Here is a 5,290-nt window from a genome sequence, read left to right on the forward strand (position 1 = left end):
CATGGCACATAACAACAACAACAACAACATTATGGTAAGCAATAATATACAGCCATTGAAGAAAAAAACATTGATGGTAGTTCAATATGACTGCATTGTCAATGCTAAGCCCGATGCTCAGACAATAATACGGCAGTGGCGTTGGACCGTGGAGTCGGTTCTAACTCATAACAATTCTGCATGGGGTTTCCGAGGCTGTAAATTGTTGTGGGAGCAGAAAGCCTCATTTTTCTCCGGTGGAGCAGCTGGTAATTAACTGCTGGCCTTTCAATTGACAGCTCAGGTTGTAATCCACTACCCAACCAGGGTTTCTTCAGGCAATAATGGTGGTGGTGGTGGTGTTAAGTTCTGTTGAGTTGGTTCCAACCCATAGCAACCCTGTATAGGGTTTTCACTGAGCAGCTGGTGAGCTTGAACCGCCGACCTTGTGGTTCAATCCGACTTTGCAGACCAGCGCATTAGTCCACAGCGCCATACCAGGACTTCTTCAGACAATAGTAAGGAAATGCAAAAGACTTGGTTTTTCACATTTGTTTTGTTGTTGTTGAGAATATTCTAAACATATGCCAACTCAACAGTTTGTACATGTACAATTTAGTGTCGTTGATGACACTTTCCAAGTTGTGCAACTATTGTCACCCTCTTTTTTTTTTGAGTTTTTCTTCCCTCACCAACCCACTGCCCTCTAAGGTTCCTATCTAATTTTTGGAGTTACTGTTATTCGTTTGATCCCTCATGTTGTTGTTGTTAAGTGCTGTTAAGTCTGTTGTGACCCATAGAGATTTTGCATAGGGTTTCCAAGGAGCAGCTGGTGAGTTTGAACTACCGACCTTGCAGTTCAATATAGACATTTCTTAAAAGAGCTAATGCTCACAGCAAACCTTTTTGGCTAGTTAAGCTAAACTACTATTTGGTTTAAGTAGACTTAAGACAATATTTTCGGTTTAAAGTTTAAGGACGATCTCAGGTAATAATATCAGATTTCCAGTCAAACAACTTTCATGGCAACCTTCAAGAAGTCTAGAGTTCATAACAATTTGAAATTGTACACTGCATTTCCCACTTGATCAGGATTCTCCTATGGAATCTTTAATCAAAATGTTCAGTATGGTGTCCAGGCACCATCCAGTTCTTCTGGTCACATGGCAAATTAGGCAGCTCTTTATGGAAACAATGAGGAATGCATTCCATATCTTCCCTGACCCTCCTTAGTCCTTTGTGGCTCTAGGCAGATAGACACCAGTTGATGTGTCTTGGATAGTTGCCTGTGAGCTTTTACCATGCAGGCATTACACAATGAACTAGGAGGTAGATCAGACCAATGAACTGGGATGTCCCATGAAACCATGACCCTACATCTCCAAGTAACAGAACCACATCCCAGGAAGTTTTTCGTTGTACATAGCAGCCTTAGTAGCTACTGTTTTGTTTGTTTGTTTTTCCTTCTGTCATTGTTTAAATATATCTATTATAATACAACAAATCAATGGATGCCAACTCAAGTTTTACAAGCATACAACTTATTGACAGTAATCACAATAATTGGCTGGAAAACTCTACCCTTAATCAATGTGATAGTATCTTCACCATTCATTGCTTCCCCTTTCTAGCTCCCTCCCTTTCCTGTTAGTCACTAAAAAACTTTGTTCTCTAAACATTTTCTTTGTCTTTTTATATAAATGTACTTATACAGTATTTGTGATTGACTTATTTCACTCAGGATAGTGTCTTTCAGCTTCATCCACATGGGGGCATGGGTCAAGCCTTCGTTTTCCCTACTGGCTCTGTAATATCCCATTGTACACAGCTACACCTGTCGATGGGCATTTAGCTTGTTTCCACATTTTTGCTATTGTGAATAATGCTGCAAAGAACATTAGTGTTCAAGTTTCTGTTAGATTCTGTTTTAAAGTCTTTCAGATATACACCTAGGAGTGGCATTGTTGGGTCACAGGATCATTCTATTTTTAGTTTTTAGAGAAACTACCACTTGTTTTCCACAGTGGCTGTGCCATTTTGCATTTCCATCATCCTCAAAGTGGAAAAACTTTCTTGCTTAGATGTGAAATCAGACATAATTAATCCTTACCAATGAACCAGAGAATGGTTTTGTCAAAGGCCTTTTCTCTTTGCTAAATAAGTTTGGGGGTGATTTCAAAAGAAGGCATGTTTAACGAAGGCAAAGCATTCATTGACCAATCAGGAAGGTAGCTGATTGACATAACATGAGCTTCCTAGAGGAAGCACAGAACACTGTGATAGGGATACACAAAAAGACTGACCTGCTGGTAAGTGTCAATCAAGAATCAATTAAGGAAACAGGTGTAATGATGCATTCCTAGTTTAATTTAGTTTACTATGGCAAAACATCTGTCATAGTAGTGTACTGGATTATAAGCCGGGATATTAAGCACAAGGTCAGCAGATCAAATCTAACAGTCATTCCATAGAAGAAAGATGAGTTTTTCTGCTCCCATAAAGATCTACTGCTTCAGGAACTCTATACAGCAACCTGGTAAATCAGAAGTGACTCCATGGCACACAACCAGCCAATGGCAAAACATATGTAGCAAACTTTGCATCTTTATCATTTTAAGTATATAATTCAATGGCACTGATCACAGTTGCCACGTTGTGCAGCCATCATCACTAGCCATTAGACATTTTCATCACCCAAAACAGGAACTCAGTGCTTGTAAGCACTAACTTGTTATTCACTCCTCTCTCCAGTTTCTAGTAACTACTAAGCAAGGACTGAGAAACTTCTCTGTTACTCTGAACATGTTACCAGGAGGAGCAAGTCCCTGAGAAATGTCATCATACTCGGTAAGTTAGAGGGTCAGCAAAAAAGAGAAAGACTTCCAATGATAACAATTGAGACGGCAGCTCAAACAATGGATTCAAAAATACCAATTGTGAAGCTGACACTGAGTCAGGCAGTGTTCTGGCCTGCTGCACACAGGGTCACTGTGAGTTGGAATGAACTCAACAGCACCTAACAATAACATCAACAATTAGATATGTCGTGCAACGGGGATCACGTGACAGCTTTTGTATCTGACAGTTCACTCAGCATAATGTTTTCAAGGTTCATCGAAGTCAGAACATGTATCAGAAATTTATTTTTCTTGATGACATGGTAATATCCCATTGTGTGAATCTTTCATATTTGTTTTACTCATTCATCTGTTGATGGACACTTGACGTGTTTCCACCTTTTAGCTATTGTAATGAACGCTGCGGTGAATGTTGGTATATAACAATATTGTACTGGAAAGTTAATAATGTGACCATATGATTGAGATTTAGAAGCCTGACTTCTGTCTCCCAGCTCTGTCACTTTATAGTTCTGTGACATTTGACTGGTCACTGTGGCCCAGGTTTATGCTTTTATTCTTTCTCTGTAGGACCAACGAATCCCAGGCAGGCTTTACTTAAGCAAATGGCTTCTCTCTGCTAATATTGAATATTTTACAGATTAGAGAAAGGCAGCCAAGTGGCAGATGCAGAAATTACATCTTTGTGAAGACCCTGATGGGCAAGATCACTCTTGAGGTGGAGCCTAGTGACACCATGGAGAACATCAAAGCCAAAATCCAACACAAGGACCGTATTCCCCCTGACCAGCAGCGTCTGATTTTTGCCGGTAAACAGCTGGAGGAGGATGACCGAATGCTCTCAGACTACAACATCCAGTAAGAGTCCACCCTGTACCTGGTGCTGCATCTGCACGGTGGCATCATCGAGCCTTCCCTGTGCCAGCTCTCCCAGAAGTACAACTATGACAAGATGATCTGCCACAAGTGCTAAGCTCGCCTCCACACCCATGCTGTAAACTGCCGCAAGAAGTGCGGCCACACCAACAACCTGCACCCCAAGAAGAAGGTCAAATAAGGACCCCTCTCCCCTGGCTCCCCTGCCTCCTGCTAATGGGGTTCTTCTGAGCCCTGTGGCCTTGGGCCTTCAACAAAGTTTCACTTCCATTGAGCTAAAAACAAAACAGAAAAAGATTACAGATTATCTGATTCAAATCTTTAGTAGCTCTCTCATTTTGTGTCCTTGGACATCATATAACCTCTGGTTTGTAAACTCTTATAAACCAGACCTACAACAACATCTTACAATGTTTCTGAAGATTCTGTAGAAATCCCCTGCAAGATTCCAGGCACAGAATCAATGTCTGAAACCACATATAAGAGTCTTGCTAGCAATGATTTGGCAAACATAAGCAAATAAATAAGTGGAAGATTGGATGATGGTTCCATTTTACAACCAGTGAAGGATTTCTGTATTTTCAATAATTTTGTTTGAAAATGGCTCTTGGATACCAGGCAGTCCTTTACTTAAGCAAATGGTTTCTCACTGCTAATATTTAAGCAGATTAGCAGAGATGAGTATGATCAGAATGCAGAATAAAAAGGCAGGGCTGAAAATCAAACTTCCCCACAGTCTTCAAGCCCATAGTAACCGTGTTGTGGACTGAATTGTTCCCGGCAAAAATACATGTTATAAAGTCTAACCCTTATACCTGTAGTTAAAATCTTACTTAGGAATGGGTTTCTTTGTTATGTTACTTGGCAAGTTTGTGTAGTGTATCTTTAATCAATCTCTTGAGATGGAAAAAACGAGATTGACCAAGCAAGCAAGCAGTGGTGGAGGAAAATAAGACCATGGCACACGAAGATCACCAAGGGACAGGAACTGAAAAGAGATGAAGAACTTCCCCCAGAGCTGAGGGGAAGAGAGAGAAAAAACTTTTGCGAGAGCCAGTGTCCTAAATTCGGACTTCTAGCCTCCTAAACTGTTAGGAAATTGATTTCTGCTACAGTAGTGCTGGAGTCCTGGCGTGGTACTATAGGAAAATCAAAGGATCACAAGGTCGATTTGAACCACAAGGTCGGCAGTTCAAACTCACCAGCTGCTCCTTAAAAACTCTATGCAGAGTTGCTGTGAATCAGAACCAAGTTGATGGCACTTAACAACAACAACATAGCAGTGCTAGATAACAATGAGTCCTTGTCAAGGTAAGTTTGTAAAGTAACACACACATAGATGTGTTGAGTTTAAGGAAATGGCACAGTTGTACAGGTGGGCAATTACAAGTTCCTTTGTCAAAAATCAGGCTGGAGGCTTATTTTGACTCAAGAAGCTGCAGAAGCTGATAAACCCAAGATTGGGAGGCCAGAGAGCAGTCTTCTGGCTGCAAAGGCAAAGGCAAAGGCAAAGGAATCCAAGACCTTCAGGTAATATTGCAGAGGGTTGAAGAATCCCAGGATCACCAGGTATTATT

The 5,290-nt window shown here is 40.9% G+C and overlaps 1 pseudogene; it reads left to right on the forward strand.

Moving 5' to 3' along the window:
- Positions 1-3,020: 3,020 nt before the first annotated feature.
- On the forward strand, positions 3,021-3,894 carry LOC102839613 (annotated as a pseudogene).
- Positions 3,895-5,290: the final 1,396 nt, after the last annotated feature.

This window comes from Chrysochloris asiatica, unplaced genomic scaffold (genome assembly GCF_000296735.1).
Source record: "Chrysochloris asiatica unplaced genomic scaffold, ChrAsi1.0 scaffold00148, whole genome shotgun sequence".
Taxonomy (NCBI): Eukaryota; Metazoa; Chordata; class Mammalia; order Afrosoricida; family Chrysochloridae; genus Chrysochloris; species Chrysochloris asiatica.